A 26760-nucleotide genomic window follows, 5' to 3' on the forward strand; every position below is an offset into this window, starting at 1 on the left:
TTAAGCCTTTCTCCCAAAAGGGCGCTATTTTTTCTTTTCTGATTATCTGCAGAGCCCAGTGTTTCTTAGCACTCCCTTTACTCTTGCTATGTTTTCCCCAGAAAACAAAGTTTAAACCTTTTAAGAAAGGTTAACCTTCTAAGTAAGCAATGAAGATTAAATGCAACTCATGTATACAATACAAAAGTGGACAGCACAAATTTACAGAGAAGCTAAAATTACAGCAGGATATCTCTGACTGATAAATATTAGACTGGCACACTGTGGAACATGACAGTCTTAGTATGCATTATTGTCATTTATTATAAATGAGTATTATTATTGTTATTATACTCAAGTATTATTATACCTTTAAAATACTTTTAAAGACGGGCTGTTTCCTTGGAATAAACTGTGGAGGTGCCTTGAAGACACAACCACTGGAAAACCATGCTGCGCTGACAGCAGCGTGTTTGAAACAGAGCTCTTGAAAGCACATAACAATTACTTTCACACAGCAGAAAGAATCAAAAAAGCAGAATAGGTCCCCATCAAAAGAGAAACTGAAGAACTGAGACTTGAAATGTTCTGTCATATCTGTGTGCAGTCTGCAGTCTGCGGTCTCTGTTTTATCCCTGTGGGATATTGGTATTTTCATTCAATATAAGGCTTGGGTGAAAAACATATAGGGCTTTGAGCCAGCAGATACATGTGTGATGCAGAGCTACTCAATTTACTCTATGCTCATTTTGCATTGGACCCATGAGATATAGACACCCTGTATCTCAGTGTTGATGGGTTTGAAAACCTTGGTTATAAACCTCAGAATCACTCTAAATTACATGAGATTGCATTGAATAATTACAATTTTAAGCTTTACTTTATCATCGGTCCATATGCACACTTCTTCTCTTAATCACACAAGTGTGCATAATATCTCTTTCTCTGTCTCTCTCTTTGCTCTTTTTTGTTCTCCTGCTTTTTTCCCAGCAAGGCAAATAAATAATTTTAGGTGTCATTGATTGCTTCCCAGTGCTGAGTAATCAAAGCAGGGAAGTATTTGACCCACACTGAACCCGATGCTAAGCAGAGGGATGTGAATGGTTAGCTGATGCTGGTTTTGTTGTAAACAAGAGTATACTGGTGGTGGCCGATGTCTGCCTTCTCTAGTCCTACCAGATGTTTCCTCCTCTTAAAACATAGTTCTTCCTTCCCACTCTTTGTAACTTTAAAAAACCGACAAAATCAAGAATCACATCTTCATAGCACTAACAAAATAAATACATTTGCATGGCCTTGGGGCTAATATGTAAATTAATTGTGTACAAAGTAAAGACATGCAAACTTTCGAGAAAGATGGGAAAGTGATTTTTCCCCTCTATGCAGTAAGCAGTGAAAGTGTGATATTTTTGTTAAATTGCCCCTTGCATGCTGACAGCCAAGCTTACGCATATCAGGCAGGCTGGAGTTGAACATAGTAAGTTTAGAGAAAGGAGCCAGGAGGAACCTTGAGGAACCTGGGCCGGTTATTTTTCTTCATTTCAAGCGCGTCCTACACTTCAAAGTGGGAATTTCACACAAAATGTTCTGGTTTTTACCCCCTCCTCTGCTTTGTGTCGAATTTACGGCACATAAAATGGGTCTGGGGAGACTTTGTCAGAAGGTATCAGTAACCTAAGATGACTCTGCATGTATGTGTGTGAGTGTGTTTTTGGGCAGCTTGTAGGGCCCTTTGTAGACGTGCACGTCTGTGTGTTGCGCATATCCATAGAGGCCTGCAGTTGCCTGAAGTGGTGGTCTGACTTTTGTTAATGAGATGGAATCCAGAGAGTGCCAACTATGTGTGGAGTCATGGCTAGATAGGTCTGACCCCTGTGGTTTTACGATTAAAAAGAGGGATTGGTGAGTAAGCCTTTCACTTGTTGAAGTCGGCAGCTGTGCTGAAAAAAAAAGAAATTAAAATTCTCAGAGTCTTTCAAATGAAATATGCAACAATTGCAACACAATTCCAGTGTACTAATGACTTTGATGTCAATGAGATAAAAGGTATCCATGGAGTGAAATGGCTGGCATACCACTGCAAATGAGCTTTTGCTTGTGTGCATATCGCTTTTGTGCGGAGAGGATTCAGTGGCTATTAGCCCGTTCAAGCACCTTTAATTTTTTTATACCAGGTTTGTAATTGAAACCTCTACTTGACGGCTTTCACTTTTAATAGCTGAAGCCAGCGCTCGCATGCAAACAGATAAGGCTGTCCTATCCAAAATAGAGTTATGTACGTGAGCGCTCACACATATTGTTACTGCTCAACCGTACCTGTGTGTCTGTATTAGTGTGTGATCCTAACATAATTTAACAACAACCATCTGTGCACATGAAGTTTGTGGAGAATAGTGTAGCATTTAACTGTAACCAGTTTTGGGTTAAGGAATGTGTCTGCCTCCTGCTTGGCCTATCATATGATTCCCTCAGAGCTTATCACCTCGCCCCATTTTCACCCCTAAGTGAGTGCAAACAGGGTTACTCGGTGGTGGTCAGTCATTCCTTCGTCCTCGTCATCATGTGACTTTGGCTTCTGCCCTTATGACTTCAATTTATCTCCTGGCCCAGCAGCAGTGTAATCGAGTCTTGAATAACAAACAGGAGGACACCTTGGCGTCCAAAAGTCACACAAGACATGTTGCAATTTAAAATATTCTTTTGCTATGTTTTTATGCTGCAAATTAAATCTGATGTGCTTAAGATGTTTGCAAGAGTTCAAATCCTTGCCCACCAGCATCCAAAGCATTCCAAAGAACTCCCTCCTCCATGAAGCCAATTTGCACTTCGGCTTTGAATAGCAGCCAAATGTGCAAGCTATTTTTACCCAGAGTCCATGGTCTCACTTGATCTGAGTCGGTGCAGGTCGTTAGCTGAGGCGATTGCATGCACTTGACCTGTTGGCCCCGGGTAGCATAGGCACACAGCACTGGGCGCTGAGAAAAGAGGGCGGGAGAAAGAAGAATGTTGAGGTGTGTGTATGTGTGTTTTATAAGCAGGATCTTATTTTATTAGGAAGGAAGAAGAGAGATGGAGGCAAGGAGTAGGAGGTAGATTTGAAGGAGGAGGAGGGTAGATACAGTGATTCCTTTGAGACCAAAGCTTCCAGCCCTATCAAGGAGAATACTGGAGAGGGAAGAAAGGATTGCATGAAAACAAGAGGGCAGGAAGTGAGGAAGACAGATCGTGAACGCAAATTTTAAAAATCCGGAAAGGGAAAAGGAGAAACCAACAAGCAAGTGTCAGTACGCTTACAGTTTAGCATGTCAGTGCATTGTAGGGTATGGAACAGACGGCACTGGAAGGACATGGCTGACTACTCTATAACAGAAATGCTCTCCTTTCTTTATCCCTACTTTCTTGCTTCTTTCCCCTCCCCCATTATTAAGAAGAAAAAAGAAGAAGGGAAATGTGTTTTAGCTGTAATCTTCAGCTTTGATGCATTCGGTTACAAAACTTTCCCCCTTATTTCAGGTCATCCATTTCTAACTCGGCACCTCCTTCCTTGCTTACTCTGCCTCAAGTGGAGTTGGTGTCTTTGGATGACCTCTGCGGTGGAGGAAAATGGGCTAAAAGCTGCAGATCGAAATAGTATCAGCTGATAAAGGCAGCAGGTGATTTGGAGTGCTATATGCACTTGAGGCAAGATTTGATTTCTCGCCTGCACTGAATTCAAAGGTTTCCTACTGACTATTACGGTCATGTTTAATTCTGTTTGAACTCTTCTTATGAGTAAAGATGGCATCATGGTGCAGTACCATTTGGCTTGTCAGGACACAGCTTTTTTTTCCCCCCATCACTTTCTGGGCTGATGTCATGCTTGTTGTAGTGCTGTTGACACAAGGTGAATTATGTTCCCCTCTGCTTTCATCTAGCAGCATCCGACTCATCACCTGGCACTCCACAAGAAATCAGATGACACCTCTTGATGTTAACTTTGGTTGCAGCATTCCTCCCAGCAAATATCAACCCAGCATTCAGTCAGCATAAAGTACCGCCACCAAGCTTCCCTTCCGCCCTCTCTCCCCTCTCAAACTAGTAACTGTGATGGTTACCAGCTCAGTTAAGCATGCTACGAAATTTAGTTTGCAGATCCTCAGTGCTCACCTTTCCTTCAGCATTGGCCCTCTATTATGGTACACTGGCAGTTGCTGTCACCTGACGCTATCATCTTGTCCTTCACACGTCGACTCAAATTTCACAGCACACCGCAGTTTTGACAAACGGGGACTTTACACTGTCAAACAAGTCAGCCCCTCGGAGAAGACTGTTGATTGGATTAGCATCAAGACATTGCCATGGCATTTTTAGGAAGTAGATGGAACAGCTGTTGACAATTTAAGTTGTGCTTGGGACTGAAATGTTTTTTTGCAGCGTGGTAGCATCTTCTGACAGAAACCTTGCTATATTCATTTCCTTACTCCTTTCGAGTTGTTACACCTCAGGTGTGTTGTGGTTCCCTGCAGCACTGCATTTAAGGAGAACTATCTCCTTTGCCACTAAACACCTTCGTGCATCCATGATTACCTGAAGTACTCCACCGATTGACACTATAAATGCTATCACATGATATTTAGATGTGAATAATTGCAGTCAAAGTTATGTCGTGTAGGAACTCACCTTTGTTCAAAGCTGAGGGTGACTGAACCTGTGCACGATCCAATCCCACAGTTGTTTCGGAGCTACATTTAGTCTGACAGCTTTTGCTATACTTAGCCCCAGTGGACTATAAGAACACGGTGAAAGGGTTTGGGCTACATTTCTTTTCTTTCTTGTTTTTCTGGGAGGATTTTCAGGAAGGATGCAAACTGTTTTCAAACAGGCTGCTTTCACGTTTACACAGTTCCAAACTTTTTCTCATGGGACAGAAAAGCTACATGAGAATATGGTAAACAAAAATACTGTGCCGAAAAAGACAAAAACTGTAAATTAACAGCTTACAGCGCACCAGTGGTTGGCTGTGGAAAGTAAAGCAGGTCACCTACTAATCAGAAAGTTGGTGGTTCAACCCCCATCTGCTCCAGTCTGCATGAAAAAAGTGCAGGTATGAATGGGTGAATGACGCAAGTTGTATAAAAGCGCTCAGAGTAAAAAAGTGCTATATAAGAACCTGTCCGTTTACCAGTGTTATACAGGTATACAGATGGAGTTGATTCTCTTGCTCAGAAGCATGTGAGCTGCAGGGGTGGTAGAACAGTTTGTCATGAGTATTGGGTTTGTGCCAGAAACCTGACCAGAAAGGGCTTTTTCTGAGACATAATCCACTTCACATCAAGACTGACATGTCTATGCAGTTAGACTTGGCGTGCATACTGGTACATTAACTTTGGAAAAAAAAATCATGTGACAACTGGGAAACAACCACCAACACAGTACTCACAAGTTTCCTAGTGAAAAGGGCCATGTGGATCAAAGGAACTATTGCTAGAGAGACCTAAATGTATATTTTCAGGCCAATAACTGCTTAAAGGGTAAAAAAACAAAAACAAACAAACTATAATATAAAGATGCCTTCGCTACCCTTAGTGCTATCTTGCATTCCTGACAAAATGCCAAAAATGTAAAGATAGGATAGAAAATTCAGGACATGTTTGTTTGGGGTTATTATACCCTGGAGTCATAATGTTTTAATTTGGCTCAGCCCCCATAACCCCCTCCTCCCAGTTGTGAAATTTCTGTGGCCTGCCGCCGCCTAAACAAAACACATTTAGCATAATTGCACCTTTGGTGTAGGCCTTTCTTCAAGGCAAGGTATTGATTTTCTCTCTCTCCCTCTGTCTCTTTCCCACTCCGCTCGTTGTTTTTGTTCTCCTCAGCTTTATTTTCCCTTTTGCATTCCTCAGCCAGAGCGCTCGATCCTTCGGCTTCTCTACACCCTCCCTGTCTCTCCTGCCCTGGATGGCGCTCAAGTGGAAAAATAGTAACAAGAATGCAATTCGATTGCAGTTGCCAAAATAATGCTCACCTTATTGACCCTGAAAGCCTGTTGCCTACTGGCCCTTCTTAGTTCTGCGTTAAAGTTGCAATCAAGTGCTGTGCTCAAAAAAGAAAAGAAAAAAGAAGCACTTGCAGCTGTTATTTGCAGTGTTGATTTGTTAAAGGGCACAACAGCAGCTTTGCAGCATGTGGGAGGAATCTTGCAGACGGCTTCCTCTGTGAAATTGGAGATGAGTGCAATGGAGGTGTTTGGAGTCCTGCAGAGCGTGACGCACGTATATGCAAACTTTTGAACAGACAGTAGGTCTGTTAGGACAATAGTGTGATGATTTATCTACAATGAAACATAATTAAATTGAACATTTTTCCCCCCCTCTGGACAATCTGCCATGTTGCTTCTTTGCCAGCAGGATTTGCAGTGCTTCCTCGCTCTTCTCTGAGTGCACTGGTTTCTGTCTCAGCGTCTTATCATTCCTAAATGATCTGGTAACTTCCTCCACTCTTTAATTTACAAGCCACGGCAGGGCCCAGAACATCATGGACATTTTCACACTGATCGAAGAGCAGAGGCTTGGTCTCCATTTCCATCCGTGTCTCATCTCAAAATCTTTTTCCAGCTTGAGTTTGAAAGCTTTCGAACGCGTTCTCTCCCTCTTCTTCATAAGAAATGTACACATCAGTACCGTTTCCAACCTGGGTAACATGGTCTTTACACATTTCTATAGTTCAGAAACATTTCCTGAACTTACTTTTAAAAAGATTTTTTAGAAACTATTAAGAAGTAGAGAGGAGTAATACATTTTTGTGTGTTTGAGTGATCACAGGATGTCAGCTTATTGTGGAAGTTAATGCAAAAGTCTCTTTTTTTGCTTTGCATATGAAAACCCCGGTTGATGCAATACATTTTGCCAAATGGATAACTTCTCAAATGTGAAGCAGTCTGATTATCTCCCATGCAGCTTCAACTTCAAATGAAAAACCACTGTTGCAACTAGTCTGAGGACCACAAGGCAGTTCCTGCTTTTCTATTTTGATTCTCAATGTTTGAAATAGTCCAATACACCTTCCGGGGCTGAAGGGAAAGGTTACCTGTAGTGAGTAGTGTATGTCCTCCTTACTTATTTCCGTAGTGCACCTCATTCCCTTACCTCTTGGATGTTAAGTGGAGGTTGAGTGGTACCAGTAGAGGTTGAATATTGGTTGTAGTCTTTTTGTGTAAATTGTCAGCTTCTCATGAATTTTTTATTCACACAGAGCAAGATTGGGGCAAAGAGAGGGGATGTTAGTGCATTTAAAATGGCTGTGTTATAGTGCCTGTGCTTGTAGTCTTTTTTGTTATGGTGTCTCTGCTTCAATTTTCATCTTTGTCTCTCTGTTCCACTAAGAATTTTATACCTAATCCAATCTGCCGTATTTCATAAACAAGCCAGAAGAAATGTATGTCAAAATATATGTAAACTTAGCCTTGGTCTGCTTTTGCCTTCAGCTGTCAGCTTCCTCTAATCTCAGCATGACACTGAGAAGTGGGAAAAGACATTTACCCATGGGCCCGTAATATCAATATAGTGCTTTCACATTTAGAACAAAAAATAAAAAAACGTGACCATGTCCATAACATTTATGAATTGCTGAGTTATTCGATTTAAATAAGGGATTAAATATATAAAGTTAACCAAAAATCCACTATGAACTGAGCAATTCTTGTTGTTTTTTCTCTTTTATTCACCTTGCTTGTGGTCTAGATTCCCACAGTAACATCTAACTGCAATAACAGAGATATACTCACACACACACTGCTAGGTTATGAAACAGGTTCCCTGACCGGAAATGTTTTGTGGGGGATTTTTTGTCAGTGACTAATATTGTAGCCATTGTTTGAGTTTAAGAAGGTTTTGAGACACTCAGTAGTGGCCATGCAGCTGAACAGATTTTCATGGGTGCTGGGGTTGTTGGAGTGGTGGACCAATATCAAAATGAAAATGGGCAACAGAAGAGTAAGCCTTAACTGTAGCCACAGAAAAGGTTCTGTTAAAGTTGTAGGAATGCAGAAAATTTCAAACAGATTCCTTAATCCCAGCCTAGGTTTCTGGTAGGTACAAGAGTGCTGAACTGCATCAAAGGTTGTGCTTGCAAAAGCATTCAAACTGAGGAGTCATCTCTATGAGATGTAAACCTTGTAACCTTGTGAACTTTTAACCCCTACAAGGGCAGTCTCTCTGCTTTAGTGAGCTCCAAAATCTGACTAGGAAATATTACCAATATTTTACTATTCATTCGATAATTGAGTTAAAATGGCTGAACTCCATAACCTTAGATAAGAATGATAGCTTAGAAACTAGACTGCAATTGTTAACTAATTGGGGATCCAAAAGCTCTTTTTGTATTGGGGCTGATTTATGATTTATAAAGCAAGTGAGAATAATATCAGAATTTAAAGATCTGTTAAAGCTTAAAAGAATAAAATAAGACATTATTGGGGGGGGGGAGCTGGGTTGGGATGATAGCTGCATTACAAGTGGACGACTTCATTACAGAAATGATTTGAAATCCAAGAATGGTTAAGGGTTTGAAACTGTGAGGAGAGGATGTGGGTTTGTTGCCGTTTCCGATTGAAGGTATGGAAGTTTCCTAATTAAAGTTGCCTCAAATCTCTCAGGACAGTCATTTTCAGGTGTGCTTGGAAATTGTATTCTTGCATAACTATTGCAGGTTACAATATGGCTGCACTGCTACATTCCCTTATAAACAAAATTTTTAGCAGGGTTGCTATATTTCTAATTAGAGCTGGCAGGATGTTAACGCAGGTTTAATGTGAATAGTGGCATGCAGGACAACCAACACTTAACAACCTTGTTGCATTGTGTAGCCTCTAGAGGGCGGACCACAAGTCATTCAGGTGCCTATAAATAGAGATGTACATGCAGACTCTTGTTATTTCCCCTTCCTTTATCCCAATATTTGCATCTTACATCTAAATGCCAGGACAACTGCAATGTGATGTTGCCAAGTCTGTTAACATACATAAAACATAATTCCCACACAAACATACATGGATACACACAGTGTGTCCACATTCGTTTGAGTCCTTCTGAATACTCAAATGCCCATTCCCCTGCTGTACCTTTCTTTAAATAACAGAATTTGCACAGGTCAGCTGGACTTGTGTTTGTATATGTGTGAAAGGGAGACGGGCAGTCAGGAAGTCATTTAGGGCCCCTCAAGTCTGGTGGTGGAATGCAGAGTGGGGGTGGGTGGGTGAACAGCTTTTTAGTCTGACAGAGAAGGTTAGTGAGTGAGAGTGGTTCTCTGCATTCATGGACACACATGCACCTTTTACACCTCACTATAGCTCACATTATGAATAAGCTCACACACAGATGTTCACTGTTTATTCAGCCCTCATCAGCTTTGATTCAGCACTCCCTCTGAGCAGCTGCATGAAGTGTGTGTGTATGTGTGTGTGTGTGTTCCTCGCAGCCAGGAATTTTCTATTTTTAGCAAATTCCTGGCCTTAGGTGGTGAAGAAATTAAGACTATATTAACAGGCCTAATATAGGTGAAAGAAACATTTTTTCTAGTGTTTTTTCTGTAAATCTTGCACCTTTCTGTCCCTCCTCTATGTGACCTGAGCTGATATACTGTATGTTCTGTAAAGTGATAGCAGAGGAGGTTCCCAAAATAAGGCCTAAGCGCTTCAACTCACCTGCTTTAGATAAAACAGGCACCAGAGAAAAATTTCACGTCAGCATTCTCTTACACCACACGGTCTGTGAAAATATCTGCCGCTGACTTTAACTGCAACTGTCCTATTCATTGTTCAGACCAGCTGTCTGTGAGATGACAGAATTCAGTCTGTATATACATCACACCCAACGGTGGCTAAGGAAGACTTAAAAATGCAACGGAAACGCCACGTGTTGCAAAGCATTGTGAGAACACTTCTTTGGAAAGCAAAAGGTAGAATATGATATGTTAGCTCACTACGAATTGACATGCTGCTTGTGTTTTGGTATTTCCATATATGGCCAGTTATTTAGTTAGATGTCCAGAGCTCAGCAGCATTAAACTAATAAAGAAATATGGGTTTGCAGTGTTTGGAATTTCAATGAACCTCAGATGCTTACTGATCGGAAAAGGGGGGGTAGGTAAAATTGATTTCTAGCTGAGCAAAAACAGATGCAAGTGAGCCAGTCAGCACACACACACACACACACACACACACACACACACACACACACACACACACACACACACACACACACACACACACACACACACACACAGATGTCAGGAAGAATAAGCCAGCACATGTGCACAATCACAGACACTCACACTTACCCAGACTACTCATGCACCCCTGTATTCAGGAGGAAGGTTAATTGAAGGTTATAACTGAGGAGCTGAAGACGAGAGGCTTTCAGCGGTAATGTGTGTGTGTGTGTGTGTGTGTGTGTGTTTCACCTCCTTTGCTCTCTCTGACCCCCCCCCCCCCCCCCCCTTTTCTCCTCTCTCTCTCGCTCTCTCTCTCTGTCCTCCATCCAAAGCCCAGTCAAAATGTGCAGCCATGCAGATACCTACAATCTCATTAATTCAACCCATCGGCTATACTGCAGTGCTCTTTCTCTCTCCGTCTGTTCTTCTTCCATATGCAAACACTTCCTCTAAAAGGTTAATATAATCTGCCACTGCTGAGGTTAACTATCTGTGCATGCACTCTAAGAAGTGATGTGTCGACACATCTCTTTTTTTGTATTTTTTTCAAAAAAGTGACATTAAAAGAAGAGGAGGAAATTTTAGTTAGTAAAATGATTTGAATTTAAGCAATGTGCTAATGAAGGCCATGTGCAGTAGGTTTCCTTTTTTTTTTTTTTTTAACTTGAAATGACTTGTTAAGTCCTTAAAAATTTAGCTACTTGAATTCAGGGATTTCAGTCCTATTGCCACAAGTATAAACACTTAGCTGTGCAGTCTGCTTTTACAAACATTTGTAAATGAATTGGCTCTTTACTGATTTTGAGTGTTGTACTGCATCACCAAAATACCCCCGCTGCAGCAAGTCAGTTTGTGAAATCTCTTCAATCGACTGTAAGTGGTAAGCATTGTGGAAGCATTTCGAAACCACTGCATGTTCAGTTACAGAACAGAGGTGGTGAGTGCTGAGGTGCATAGTGTGTAAAAATCACCAACACACTGGTGACTCAGTAACTGCAGAGCTCCAAACCTTGTCTGGCATTAATATCAGCACAAAAACAGCACCGGGAGCTTCATGGCATGAGTTTCCATGGCTGAGCAGCTCCTGTAGGTATATTATACAAGTGGCACAGCACTTTTGTCCATATAGGTTTTTGTTTAGCTCTTATTTCTTAAAGTTTTGTTTGTTTGTTTGTTTTTTAAGATATGAGGGCAAGCTGGGCCAAATGCCCCTTATGAAGTCAGAGTAAACTATTAAAAGGTGTTGTTTTCCTTATTCGCTGAAACCGATTGAACGTCCTCTTAATGTTATGCTGAGTGATATTAATTTAAATATTGAATACCTGTGAGCTATAGTAGGCCAGCTTTGTAGTGGCGTCCTCATCTACTTACGTGTAAATGTCAAAACAAGATAAATCTCAATTTTAAGTCTTTTGGACAAACATATTGACTTCCTGCCTGCAGGAGTGAAAATCTTTCCAGGGAAATGGCAGTGTACTTCAGTATCAAAATATGGCAGTCAATTTGTTTTTCAGCTTTTGCGCTGTTAACTGTTGGCTTGTCAATATAAAGGTGCAGCCTGTGGGCATTGGCCAGTGGCTTGTGGTGATTATTAAAGGATTGCTATGTGACGCAGAGCTATAATACCAAGGACAGAGCTATTTCCTAAACGTTAAGAACAGGGGGCTCAGATGATTATGTGTGTGGCTGCTAATGTGCATGTTTGTATGTATATGGTACTTTGTATTCATGTGTGTTTGTCTTTTTGTGTATGTGCGTGACACTTGTGCTCAGTAGCTCTTTGTATCAGTATACATCAGGCTTTGTGTGCATGAGCCAGTGCATGTGTGTGCCCTTTTATCGTCACCCTCTTAGAGCCTCTCTCCCACACACACTCATTAAAATGTCATCCTAAGCAGGGTCATCTATTCTGTCTCTGGAATGCAGTAGGCTGGGAGGGAGAGCGCAGGAGCCATATTGAGTTTCTGGAAAAACTGGACTGTGAGGTTACAGAGAATTATGTACATTTTTCTCTGCATGTATGTGTGTCCAAGTGTATTTGTGGTCCTTTTTGACAGGGCAGTTTAAGTTTTCAATCACAGTTTAAATTTTGTCATATTTTTGTAGTGAAGTATGTTTTACTGTTCTTTCCTACTGCCCATGTAGATAGAGTATGAGGCCCATCGTTGGGGACTAGTTCTCAGTGGGTGATGGACTCAGTTAGGACTGCCTGATTCTGTTCACAGTTTTTGTGGATAGAATTTCTAGGTACAGCCAAGGAGTTGAGAGTGTCTCAGGGTCTCATCTCTGCTGTTTACGTTTGGTGTGGCTCTGTTAGCTTAATCTAACACAAGCTTCCACTTCTGCTGATGCAGTTCTTCAACTGCAGTTTGAGGTGGGTTGCTTGAGAATTAGCACCTCCAAGTCTGAGGCCATGGTTCTTAGTCAGAAAAACAGTGACGTGCCTGGATTGGAAATAAGTTTTTGCCCAACATGGAGGAGCTCAAGTACCTTGTGGCCTTCTTCAAGAGTGAGCGAAGGAGAGAGACAAGAGATCGACAGATGGATTGGTGAAGTGGCTATAGTAATGAGGATCGTGTACAGTTTCTCATAGAGAGAGACCTGAGTGTGAAAGTGAAGTAGATTTATTGGTTGATCTACGTTTTAACCTTCACCTATGATCACGAGCTGTGAGCGGTGACTCAGAGAACGGCATTGAGTAACAAGCAGTAGAAATGAGCTTCCTCCAAATGATATCTGGTTCAATCAGTTTGGAGCGGCTCAGAGGAGAGCCGGTACTCCTCCACATTGAAAGGAGCCAAGTGAATGTTTCGGGCAACTGGGAGGAGGCTGTGGGGTAGACCCAGGACATATTTGAGAGATTATTGATCTGGGAATGTCTGTGCCTGTGGCTGGAGAGAGGGTCTCTGCTTGGACTTCTACCCCCACGACCCAAGCCCAGGTCAGCCTCAGACGGATAGACATAGGTAGAACTTTCAATCTGTGGAATCAGGTCGTGTTACCATCTTGGTGATTTGTGGCTAGATTTAGTGACTTCCTGTACCCTTTAGCCTTTAGTGCAGCTGTTTTTGTTTGTTTGTTTGGTTTATTCTTCCCCACAAGCACATCTCTCTCTGCATTTACCCTGCTCACTGTTTCCTTTCAGTTAACTGGTAATTTTGTCAGATTGCACTGCAGTTATACAAATGAATGGTTTTAAATCACGAGACCACACATGTCCACATGAATAACACAGAACATGGCTATTAGCACAGGACTAACATAGCCATGGGTGTTTGTCTTTGCAAAACAGCCTCATAGTAGATTCTATGAATTTATTATCGAATAGCGCTGAAACCAAAGCAGATACAAAGTACCTAAAAGTAGGTATGGCCACTGCAGCATTTCTAGCACGCACAGAAAATCATTATGTTAAGATTAGTAAGGGAAATTCACATCACAGCTGTCACTGGCTCCCCACTTCTTTCCCTTCTCCCTCCTATTTCCTTCAAACCCCTCCATTTCCACGGTAAACAGACAGATGAATAATTTAATCACGATCGATTAGTTTGTTTCGGGCTCAAATGTCAGGGTGTCATTTGATCACTTCCCCCTCCTCCACCCCCCAACCCTACAAATCTCCCTGCCTCCTTATTACTCCGCTGGGCCAAACAACAGGCTTTCCTCTCTTTTAATTACAAGGAGGATGCCTCCCTGTCACTGAAACGTGTTTATTGAAAGGACTGCTGTTTGATCTTAACTGATCTAATTGTTTCAAATGCTTGCTGTCTCAGTGTGGGAGTCTTTGTTCTTATGATGTGGATTTTACTCTAAATTTTAAACGCGCAGTCGTGCTCACTAAGCCCAGCAAGATGCAGCTGCACGTGTATGTGTGCGTCAGTCTCGGCCCCAGCAGTCCTAACATTACCTTGTGACGACCAGTCACCATGTTGCGATTTTTCTTCTCTTCCTTTACTCATGGAGGAGTGAAAGTTAGGCAGGCAGGGGGTGGACCGAGGGAAAGGAATAAAACAAACAAGAGAAAAAAATCGGCAGCCGAGTGATGTTAAGATGAGAGACAGAGGAGAGAGATGGATGAGGGTGGAAAGCAGCAGGGGAAGTTTGTAAAAACTAAAGAAAACAAGTGATCGTCAAAGGAATTAAGGGAGGGCATGCAGAGCAGGGAAGGAGCCTGGGTGAAGGCATTTATAGAAAACTGGAAAAAAACAAAAACATGAAAACGTAAAATCAAAAGGCCTGAGGTGGACTCACTGCTTTGTGAGATCAAACAAAGCAACTTGTTTGTGCGGAAAATCAAGAACATTACCACCCGTGCCTGATTAAAGTATGAATATAATTTATTTAAAATGTCACATGATTGGTTGCATTCCCAGTTGCTTTGTGGTAGAGTGTCTCTGCTGTTTACATCCAAATCTGTATTCACACACTTTTAAGCTGGAGTTTGGGCTAATCAGTGTTTTTTTTTTTTAACACTCCCACATTGAGGAGTTAAAAAAAAGAGTGAGAGAGAATTTCTGGTGGAAAAAAAGTTTCCAGAAGAAGATAAAAATGGTATTTTTAAATGCACAATGACATTAGGCTCAAATCAAAATATCAGCAATCGCCATTGTTGATTCCTGAGGTCATCACCCATTGGCAAAAACCCTTCTGCAAGGAGATTCTCCACATAGTCATAAACGAGCCCTGCCAGGGACTTTTAGTGATTGAACTACCTCTGACTTGCACTTTCTTTCCATATCTTTGTTTTTCTTTTCTTCATTCAGGAGGGGATATAAATATTTGTAGCTTGAAAGAGAAAATTGGCAAACCTGTGCTCCGGCTCAGTGGATTTTGTTCAGTGTGTTGTAACGGTGTTTTGCTCCCCAAGTTGAGAAATTTGTAGGGTTTTTGTGTGTGTGTACGATAGTCTCCGTGCTATATGTCATGGATTATGAGGGTAAAAAGGGGCAGCTGGTTCACCTCTTCGTAGCAGCCAGCTGCACCGTAGCTCTACTGTAGCCTGCCCCTCACACATACGCACCCATACAGTAGCTCTGGTGGAAAATGCTTGGGAATTACTGTTGTTGCTCTGGGTTCATTCATGAGTGGACCTGGCTACGAGCGTACTGCAATACCCAGGTGACCGAGGCAGCCTTGTGGGACCTTGTTAGCGACAAATACACACACAGCCACACAGAGAGAGGCTCCACATCCTCGGTTTACTCCTACAGCCAATATCCTAGGCGTAAATCGTTGAAAAAGCATTCTGTTGCTAAATGAAAATTGTTCTGTGTATTTGTAACTTAGTAGCTGTAATTTTAAGTGCCTTCAGAATTTTTTTTTTAGTTTATCAAGCAAATGTGCTGCAGTGAGCTGGGGCCAAGCCAGGTGGGTTTGCCTCTTCGACTCTCCATCCTCTCATTTTGTTGTCATCGCCATTTACCTCAGAGGCTTTCCTGCCGTCATGCCAGCAAACGGAGCGTCAAAATTAGGTCTGGAAGTGCAATGGAAGACATGCTTTTTGTATATGTATGCAAGGATGTACAGACATTTTTGCATGGTGGTGTTCACGCGCACACGCATGCAGACAGCACACACTTAAAATACACAGGGATGGCTTGACCAGATGGAACTGCCTGCTTCTTGCTGAGCGAGCTTGACGACCGTTGAGCAGCTTGAGGTGTACCGAAGTGTCGGGCCACGAACACAGACCAAGCTATAGTCGCATATAATGAGCACATACATATAGTATCCATGCAGATAGGCTGACACGTCTCATACACTCACATTTCTGTAGTCTTGTCACACACATGTGAAATCACACATTGACAATCGTAGTCACTCAAACTCAGGCACTCACATAGACAAAAAGGACAGACGCATTCAAACTGAAGCACTATTGCATCAGACAAGACCTTCAATCAAGCCCTGTGTTTTGTATTCTCAATAGCTAGAGTGTCACTTGTATTAATGGCTGATTAGCTTCCTCTCTGCGTAACGCCCATGCATATTGACAGCCATTTTTTTTCTTTCTCCCACTGTCCCTCTCTTCATTTTCACCTATTCTCCCTTTGTTCCCTCCCTTCTCTTGCTCCATTCCTCCCTTGCTACGAATCGTGACTCTCCAGTCAGCCTGTTCCCTTAGCTGTGATTAGGGGCTTTGGATTTCAGCCTGCATGTATTTCAAGGCCCGGAGGCGTTTAGGGGAGGGAAAAAAAAAATGGCCGTTGTTTTCTGTCCAATAAAAGAAGACGAGTGAGGGTGATCCAAATATGCAAAGTGAGCAAGTGAACGAGTTGTACACAACTCTTATGATGAATAACCGAAACAAAAGAAATATAAAAAGCATGGGGAAAAAAATGGGCCTCCTGGTTGAGTGAGAGCCAGCACTCTGCCTGGCGCCAAGAAGATGAGCAGCTTGGTGCCTGGCTTGGATGTCAACATTTTATGCTCTTTCTCAATTTTTGTTCACTCTGTTACTCTTCAAATGACTAATTGCAATGGTGTGTGTCTGAATGAAGCTCAGATTTCCTCATTATTATTTTTTTTACTTCTGCCTCGTTGACATTTTGATTTTGTGTTGCTGATATACTCTTAGAAGTCTGCTGTCACGTTTCTGTCATACACCTCGTAACTGTTGTGTGTTTCTGACTCACTTGAAGGAAAAGGGTATATGCTAAAGAAGTTTAAGCACATTTAACTCCATATCCTTTTCCTCACATACAAGTTCTTGAATAATCAGGGCCCGGCTCACAGTACCATATCGCCCCAATAGACTACTTCTCTCTCAGAATGCAGGCTTACTTGTGTTTCCTAAGATATTTAAAAGTAGAATGGGAGGCCGAGCCTTCAGCTTTCAGGCCCCTGTTCTGTGGACCCAGCTCCCAGTTTGGATTAAAGAGAGAGACATCCTCGCTACTTTTGAGATTAGGCCTAAAGCTTTCCTTTTTGACAAAGCTTACAGTTAGGGCTAGACCACAAACTCTCCCTTAGTTATGCTGCAATAGGCTTAAGCTGCAGGTGGCTTCCCTTCCTTTTAAAAGGGAGTTTTTCCTTCCCACTGTTGCCAAGTGCTTTCTCAAAGGGTCATCTGATTGTTGGGGTTTTCTTTCTATTATTATATGGCCTTAGCTTCCCTTTACCTTGAGATGACGATTGTTGCGATTTGGGGATTTATAAATAACATTGAAATGAATTGAATAACATTTATACATCATTTTATGTTTAGAAAGATGTAACAGTCTAAAAACAGTCTAATTCTACCTAATCATTTAAATGCTGAACATAATCATGCCTACCGTTCTAAATAATGTTACATAGACAAGAAGTCACCACACTTAATGAGCGTTCTTTGTTCCTTTTATTCAACAACTATCTTTAATATTGTCATTTGGTAATTTAACTGACCAGTTGTGGTCACATTTAAAGCAGTAGGCACACTATAAATTGAAATTTTGTGAACCTGTGGTCTTACATGTGACCTTATAAAATGACTTTGAAACTTAAAAGGTACAACATTTGACTACAAAGAATGCTGCTCGGGGGAGTGATGGTGACTCTTTGGCAAAGATGCACCATGGTTGTGCACATAGATATTGATCATTATTGATTGTTGGCTTTTCTTAGTCTTATAACTACTTTCTGATAACTCCTCAGGGGAGATTTTAAGATGAGAATGTGAGCCGGGAAGACCTCGCGTGAAAGACAAAGACTAACCCCTGCCAGACAAATGTGAAATATTGAAAATCTGTCTCAAGACTTGACTTGAGACTGGGACCAGGATTGACCCTGGTTATCGATGTAAATACTGTAATCCTTAACCAGGTTAGAGCAGAACACACTTTTATTTAGTTTAAGGCTTCTTTCATTCTAGTTGTCTCTACCCACTCTTGATAACCAAACTGATGACCAACTTTGCAGTCAGAGCTCTGCTAAAGATGCGTCCCTATTGAAAGTCCCCCTATCTTTGAAGCTGACTGGTGGTCGCTTGCAGACATGTCAGGCTCTGGTTGCCTAGGTAACATACTGCCATATTTACTACCAAGTCATATGTTAATCAACAGCCTCCTCCTTGCCTGCATCTTGGGTCCCAATTTTGAGTTACCAGCAGCTTTTTTTGGCCATAGTTGCTTGAAGTTGTCCTTTTGGTTTTTGGTCACCGCATTACCTCTGGTGTGAACACAGCTTAACTTTCCTCTCTCACTTCTCTTTTCCAGTAATCTAACTCTGTGTATGCATTAGCCATTTTTTTATTGCATAAACTCTGGACATGCAGTAATATTGCAAAGAAATAACAGGAATAGACTCCCTATAAGCTCTTTTAGTCATTCTGCCTCTAGTATGGACCCACCAGAATAACTTGATGATGTTATGATTTTACGATATCACTTACGAGTGCCTTGTTGATTCTGAGCATGGCAAAAAAGTTGGACATTGGTTACGTTATGCCAATCTTAAACAGTTTGAGTTGAGCCTTTTCTGGTAGTTTTTATTTCTTCCCTGAAAACAGGCCTGAAAGATTCCTGGGCTGTTTTAAACGCCAACAGATTCCTTGCAGTAGAAAACTGCCAATGTTCTCCATGTCACTGGGGCTGGCTCCAAAGCCTGTCTGGGACCAGTGTGATACAACCATCTACCTCCAGTAAGCCCCCATCAGAGACCCCCATATCCTCCCACTTGTGTGTTTGATTGTGTTTAAAGTGCAGGGGGTGTGTCTTCGCTCTCACTGGCGTGTTCTGCCCTTATGTTGTCATTCTCTATGCAAAACAGCTTTCAGTATTTCTTTTGTCTGCCTTCTTCTTTGTCTTTTCCAGACCCAGTAATTGTACGTATGGGTCGGTAAGTCTATCACATTGCTTTTAAGTCATAGCAGAACAGTAGAGCTTTCTGTCCTTTTGCTGTTTTTTGTCTCAGTCTTTCCGTCTCCTTCAAAACTCCGAGCAGTGTGACACAGCGCAATACACAGCATGGGTGTGCAAAGTGGTAAAATGACAAACGCACACACCGAGAGAATAAAAGACAGCAAGACAGAGAGAAAGCGGTCTTGTTTATGCATTAGTTGCAGGACTTAAAAGGCCCACCACCCCACCCACTCTACCATCACTTAAAATCAGCGTGGATACTGCAGGCAGGAAAACAAACAAGCCCAGCAACAACCCCCACCCACACGATTTCTGCCGGGGTGTTGCTGTTTTGAATATTGCAGAATAAATTTAGTCTTGTTTTTTGCCATCTTCTAAAAATATATTTTATTTGCATGCCATAGCTTGGTCTGACTCACAAAAGTATGTAGTATACAAAAACTTGAGGTTATCCTTCACACACACAAAAACAGAGCTAAATTAGGCAGGGATGGATGTCTTGCTAACCGTTCCCTGCTGTGAAGGAATGTATGGTGTTATAAAGGAGTATTTAAAGATGTTTACCAGCTGTCTGACCTCCCACCTTTGACCCCCACACACCAGCAACACCACCACCACCCCCAACCTTTACTCCCACGGCGCCCATGGCGTCCTCGGCGCGCTGAAATTCGCTCTAAAGTCAAAGGCGCGTGACGTGCTGTGGCACTGTGGGGGTTTAATAGTATGGTGGTGCTGAAGCGTCATTTGTCGGAGTGAAAGGGTCAGAGGGTAGACACATGCTCAGAGGAGTGATGGCTTGTAGAAAGACTGTGCGCATGAGTGATTGTGTAAGTGAGAGAACCAGTGTACATATACGCCTCTGAGAGGCAACATGTTACTACTGTGTGGCCCTCCTATTAGGTACTATATATATGTATATGTGTGTGTACACACACACACACATATATATATATATATATATATATATATATATATATATATATATATATATATATATATATATATATATACACACACACACACACACACACACACACACACACACACACACACACACATATATATATATATATATATATATGTGTGTGTGTGTGTGTGTGCGCGTGTGCGAGCATGTCACTTTCTTGGAGGCTTGGAGGCTCCATTGTGCTATCAGAGCTGCCTTTCTTCTGTTGTTTGCCCACGTGCATGCCCGTCGTCCACAATAATCCTCTGTCTGCCACACAAGCAAACTCTTTATTCCAGCGGTTTGTAGGAAAGTAAGACAAATTCACAATTGACTCTCTGTTTCAGTAGGTTATTGTGGAGGAATACATTAATATGGATCATGCTGCATTATTACCACAAATTACTGGATAAATGAATGTCACATGAGGTGGCTTGAGCCTCAGTTTTTGGCTAAAAGACACGCCATCTCACCCTGGGCTTTCTGATGGTTATCTCGGAACACATAGGGATTTTTCAAGGGAATAAAATAGTTGGCTCTTAAATTGGCATTTAATCACTCAATATGTAAGTCTTCTTTGCAGCTAGTTGTTGAAAACTTACATTGCCTGAATTGGCAAGTTACTCCTTGAATAACTTTTTTCTTGTTAAAATACAATGTAGACAGAAAATTTAGGAGGTTTTAGTTTTATAACCCTTATTTGAATTGAAATCGGATCTTTTACGTTTTCACGTTCTTTGTAAAGTAAGTGTGCAATTTTTTCCCCTCTTTTTGTCTTTGGTTATTTGTAGTATTTGAATTCCCAAGTCTAAGCATCACATTTGTTCCTGTCTGTTTCTCAGATCTTTTTTAAAGTGACTGTAAAAAAAACAGTTGTCTGTACCGCTATAGTGGGAACGCTGGTGGTACGACTGTGACGGGTGCACAAACAGGCAGAGAGGCAGAGTGTGGGTCAGCCTTGCCATCTGTTTCGGGTCTCTGCAGTGCAGTAGATTGACAGGGATACAGACACTCTGGTAACACACAGCCCGCTCCACATAGTGTTGCACAACGCTAATTGCTATGATACCATGTTTATTGTCTTTCTTGTATATTTGAAACATATAATCAGATCCAGTGTCGTTTAAACCAAACAAACCCAAAAGACAGTCATTTTGCACATTAGCACAGAGCAGTTGCTGCTGCTTCAGTCAGACAGAGGATGTTGGTCATCTTCTATTTTTTTGAGAACTGAGATGGAGGTTTCAAAAACAGTGTTACGCTTACTTTGGCCATAAGAAAGTGGAGAAAAGTTGCCAAATCAATTCAGAATAACATGCCAGGGGTTGGTTTTATTTGACACAGAGAGACTCCTAACTGCTAGTACCTAGTGCTTGTAAGGAGTCCTTGACTTTACGTGTTAACGAATCGGGTACACCTTTGTGTCCGTTTTAATGAGAGATTTGCACTGATCAGTATCACAAGGGAATTTAAATTGCCAAAGCTTCTAGCTTTGAGCTTGTAGGCTAGAACTTGGTTAGGACCAATTAGTGTCATGTGAGAAACTTCTGACCATAAGGTTACTGCTACAAGCATGGTTTAGGTGAGATGACATGTTTAAAATGTCATTACTTGCTACACAGCAAGAGATTCGCTTTTCATGCATTGCCTTGTCAACAAAAATAGGTTGTTGTAAGCAGACATTCAAGGCTTTCGTTGCCTAGATAAAACTCTAACCTCTCTCTTTCATAATCCTTTTAATTGTTGGCCTCAAAGTGGAGAAAAGTATTACTCGACACCCTGATCCTCTTTGCAGTAGTTACGTTGCTTGTCATCTCTTGAAGTTACTGAAAGTCTTTGACTTTCTGCCATCTCTGGTCACAATATCTGTGCCAGTTACTTTCTATGTGGACTGGCCTAACTAACTAGCTGTCTACACTGGCGTATTTTTTCTTTGCATTTAATAGCAGCTTACCTGTTTGATATAGTTTTTTTTCTTTTTTTTTCTTTTTTAAAAAAAATTTGCCTAGACCTTGCCAACGAGTTTCCAAGTGCAACTTCCCAGATGGGACTGCGCAACAAACCATTTGGCTAGTCACGTTCAGTCTGATCCCCCAAAGTCTGAACTACATGCCGTGAGAGGATAGTCAAATGCCTTTGCTGTTGCCATCACTGTTGTCTGACTGTTCACTGTGGAAATTAAGAAAATGTAGTAGAAGCTTGTTACAGATGGTGTAACAAGCAGTGAAAATGTAAAAAAAAGAAAAAAAAAAGAAAAAGAGAATTAAAAAGTCCAATTTAGTGTTTTGTTTTTTTGTTGTTGTTTTTTTTTGGGGGGGGGGGGGTAATAAAACTTAAATCCGAGCAGTGGCTTCAATGGGACTTCCCGAAGTACGCTTAATGATGTCCAGTGTTGTGTGTTATATTTTCCTCTCTAAATTGTTGTGGGAATGTGAATTTCTCGTGGCGATGCATTTTCATGTTCAGTCCTTTTTGTCATTAATCAGATAATGGCAGAGAAGTGCAAATTAAAATGCACCTTCCCTAATGACACACACACAAAATAAGTTTAATCCTAATTCTTGCTCCCCCAGTGAGGTTATTAAATACTGTTTAGCCTGCTGATGGGCTTTGGCCCAGTTTCTGAAATTACCAGGATTAACTTAATTTTCAATTAAATACTTAAAAAAAGAGGCTGAAAAGATGACCACAGTGGCTGAAGGGTTTTTTTTAAACTAAATGACTTTGTTCCATTTGTAGATGTCTCTGTATTAGTGTATCTTTGTATATTAATACACAAATCTATCCCATCTCTTTTTTCCACATTTGAGAAGTACAGAATTCATTAAAAGCCTCAGATATGAACCCTAAAGAGCACCCCTGTTTTATATGTAACTGATCAGTGCACATGAACATTTTTTGAAATATTTAATATTTTTTGAAACCTGAAGTTGCGAGACCACATAATGGACCCAATTTGCTGCAGATGGATGCTGCTGGAAAAGAGGCCTATTTATGTTTATAGACAAATAAATGAATTGAAAAGAGTCAAAGGCATGATTATCAGGTTCCAAAATACTGTATCATCCTACTTGCACAAGTTAGTCAGGATTTTTATTAGATGATCTGTGCCATGCAGTAACGGTTTTAGATTTCCGTTATGTGAAGCAGAAAAAGAAGGCTAACTTGGCCATGACAGTTTTGTTTCTTTTCTAATCTGTCATGTTGAATTTGTAGAGCAGTGAAACTGCAATGCAAATGGAATGGCACACTCGTTTCGGAAATGGATAAAGAAGTATAGAAAAATAGATTGCATGTCTTAAATTTCAACTTTTTGGAGCGAGGAGGGTGGCGCCAATTTAGCTCGGTTGTGAATTTTATTAACGTGCCAGTAGCCATTTTGTTGTGTAGGTGTGACAGTTTTTCAAATGGTATATGTCTCATTTTGGAAATGAAACTTCTCAAACCACACAGCAAATGTTACACAGTAATCCCTGCCAATTGCAGGGAGGAATCTTTCTAAACACCCTGGACTGCCAGTCTTTCCCTCCTCTGCCTCCTACTTGATCACTTAGAATAATCTCATTCACCCCCCCCCCAAACCCCCCAACCCGCATCCCATTTCCAGAATGAATATGAAGCGTGCTTCCCGAGCTGTCCCAGCCGCCCTTCAGAAACTTCTCTCTCTCCCTCTCCTGTGGCAATTTCTAAAGGGCATTCAAGCTGCTGGCTAGTTGGTGCGATGCTTGTCTGAATCTGTGGGCAGCAGGCCAAAAACTGATGTCACTTCTCCAGCCCCTCCTTCCCCCACCTCTTCTCCCACCACAGACACTCCTGAACAATCGCCTCTTTATATAAAGAACTGCTGCACCTCCTTTCTCCAACATAAAATTGTGATTGTCCTATAGTTAAATACCTCTATTTTACTTTTTATCCTGTTTAGTTATACCCTTTATACCCCGTTATACCAGGGTTATCCCAGACACTGCCACCTGTAAATTTAGGCCTTTGTCATCGCTGGCTGCCAGGGCGACAGACGAGGAGAGGCAGACAAAAGTGTACATGTGTGTGAATTTCATGTGCCAACTTGTAATGTCACAGTATGGCGAGGTTACATAGGTGACAGATAGTGTGTCACCCCTCGGTGACAAACAAAACGGCTGTGCAATAAAGTCTGGGTTTCAGTGGTCAGCTTGGTGCCCAAGCCTCCCAGCTGCCAATCCGTTCGTCTCGACTGCACAGGCCCGATGCTTACTGCTGTGCACTCAACCTCAACAGAGGTGGATTTCAGCTAAAAGCCTCACAGCCCTGGGTGTTTATTGGAAGGACAGCAGTGGCTCATAATGTTCACAGTAAACCCATTTCCTGCTGATCGAACTCAGAGCAACGCTGCGAGAAAAACAAATAGTTGAAGATTCAGTGGGCTTGTGGTAATTTGGTCTCAAATCTTTTTGTAAATCTGCACTTCCTTTTAGAAGAACTTAGACCCGACAGCGAATGTTGGGGTGTGAAGGTTGTCCAAACACCAGTAAGACAAATTTACAAAATGCTGAGCTTTAAAAACTGTATATAATGTCTTAGAGTGCTTTTTCAAAAGGGGAAGTTACCTTCTAATACCGGGAATATACAGTTAAAGTTATTTTTAGTGTAGCATTGCAGAAAAATCTATTTTAGCAGGCAAACTGTGGCTCAAATGGCATCTCCCAAAGATCCCAAAGAAAGGTTATGGTGCTCTCAGGGGGACAGCAGATGGCCGACACAAGGTGTCTCTGAAGTGTCAAGCATCATTTGTGGAACTGGGAGACTGGGAACAGTTAAGGGCAAAGGCTCATGGGAAAGCTACTCCATGGAGAGGTTGCCAGGGGAGGGCGTTCTACAGTCCCTTAATGAGGTCAAGGCAGTGCAGTTCTCCCTACCTATGCAAACAGTCTTCACTTTGGGCAAAAATTGTGCTCATTCATCACTGTAACGATATAATATGCTGTGGATAAATGTCAGTGGAGGTTGTTTTCAGGCTGTTCCCGGGATGCTCTGGTGTCGCTGGGCAGCGAAGACTTGTGGAAACTGGCAACTTTAGAACCGCTCATAAACTGGGAACGTGTCTCTAATGTATCTGTTTACATCTCTGTCATTTCTACTGGCTCGGATTCCTGCTCTGAATGTATAAGACATGTAGGGTTATCACATTTGTTTTCAGATTTCTGTTTGCCTTTTGCATTTAATGGAAATGCCAACACTGTCTTGCATATCTAATATGCTTTCCTTATGTGAGCATTTCTTGTTCCACCGGGGCTTCTCTACATGTGCTGAATGACAGGTATACCATTTTTTCCAAATTTCTTTGACATTGATCTCTCTGCACGGAGCGGATGGCAACGAAAGAGTGAGGCTGGGAGGTAGATACACACTGGGGCATTTACATAATAGTCCTGCAGTTCCATGCAAATTCATGTGATTTCCTACCAAACATCTGCAATGCAAGCATAGTTTAGTATGCATGAGTTCAAGGGGGAAGGGAAGCAGAGAGAGGAAATGAGGGATTGGAGGGGAATGGGCAAGAAAAATAAAACAGAGACGCTGTAGAAGATTGGAACGATGACTTGTCTGATCAGGAACTATTTAGAAGACAAACACACCTTTCTTCACACCCTCATCTCAGATTTGCCCTTAATATGCATAAAATTCTGATGCAGAAAACGAATAAGATACAGGGGATGAGTACGTGTCTGTGTGTGTGTGTGTAGCTGGTTGGTGGTGTTCCTTACCAGTGACACATGGAATCAATACAGTTAGGACTTCAGCGTGGTAAAAAACAGATGGTCTCTATAGACTTGTTTTATAGCTCAGGCCTGGGCGAGTGTCTTCTGTAGCTGTGCTTCTTACAGAGACAGACATATAGAGTAACTCACAGAAGGAAGAACTATATGGGCATTCATACTTAAATCATTCCACAAACACGTACAAAGAAACAGCAGAATATGCAGATCTTAGTTTGATTAAGTAAAGTCCTTCGGGCTTGCAAACATAGTGTCACTCATACAACGCTCAATCGCATTCATACACAAGTACAGGCTCCTGATCAGCTGAATGTCCAGCGTCTTGCATCCTTGTGTTGTTGCTCCTCTATAAGGTGTGAATCGATGAAAAGCAGTAAAGTGGCTGAAGTAAAAGCCTGTAACACGAGGCTGACGCATAAAAACTTCATCTAAGGTGAAAGACTGCAGAGAGAGAGACAGCAGCTTGAAGGCTAAGCATAAAGCGCAACTAGCACAGTTTGAACATGAGCGTGATGGAAAAGGATTCTTTTTGCTGCTGTTGTTTCTGTTATCATCATCCTACGGGAGGGGTTGGCATCTGCCCTGTCGTGTTCATTTAAATCCAGCATTTCCTTCTTCTTTAACATATCTCCCTCAGTTGTTTTTTTTTTTAATAGTTAAAAACTGACATATTAAAATTACTAGTAATTTGTTGCAGGAATTAGAAAAGCTTTGATCACGCTTGTGTTGTAAACAGAAGACCTTGATGTTATGTCAGCGATGACTGAGTTAAATATATATGAATAGGCTGTTTTGCAGCAGATTGATCGTTGTCTTTGGACGGATGGTGAGCTGCCAGTGTGCTACAGCCTGGCAAAATTAGACAGTGTTACAGGCGTTCTGGAAACCTGGCAATCTATGAAAAACTCACTCTTTCTAAAGACCCCAGAGTTACTTTTTGGAGTACAAACATTGAAAATATTATTCTTTTTGAGAGTCTAGACATCAAACACTCAGTTTTGATTGTGAAGCCCAACCAAACTGTGGTCTTTTTAACCGTGTGTCTGAAGTG

General features: G+C 41.6%; 1 protein-coding gene across 13 annotated transcripts in view; it reads left to right on the forward strand.

The window, feature by feature from the left end:
* ptprsa (protein tyrosine phosphatase receptor type Sa) overlaps window positions 1-26760 on the forward strand; it is a 228123-nt gene that overhangs the window by 70998 nt on the left and 130365 nt on the right. The window contains exon 3 of one of the 13 annotated variants that reach the window (XM_084954050.1): window positions 18960-18984. The exons of the other annotated variants lie outside the window; for them this stretch is intronic. The gene's annotated coding sequence lies outside the window, so the exon portion shown is untranslated. The remainder of the gene's footprint in view (window positions 1-18959; window positions 18985-26760) is intronic. 13 annotated transcript variants of the gene reach the window in all.

Source organism: Perissodus microlepis, chromosome 15 (assembly GCF_051167445.1).
Source record: "Perissodus microlepis isolate ML-2025 ecotype Zambia chromosome 15, ASM5116744v1, whole genome shotgun sequence".
NCBI lineage: Eukaryota > Metazoa > Chordata > Actinopteri > Cichliformes > Cichlidae > Perissodus > Perissodus microlepis.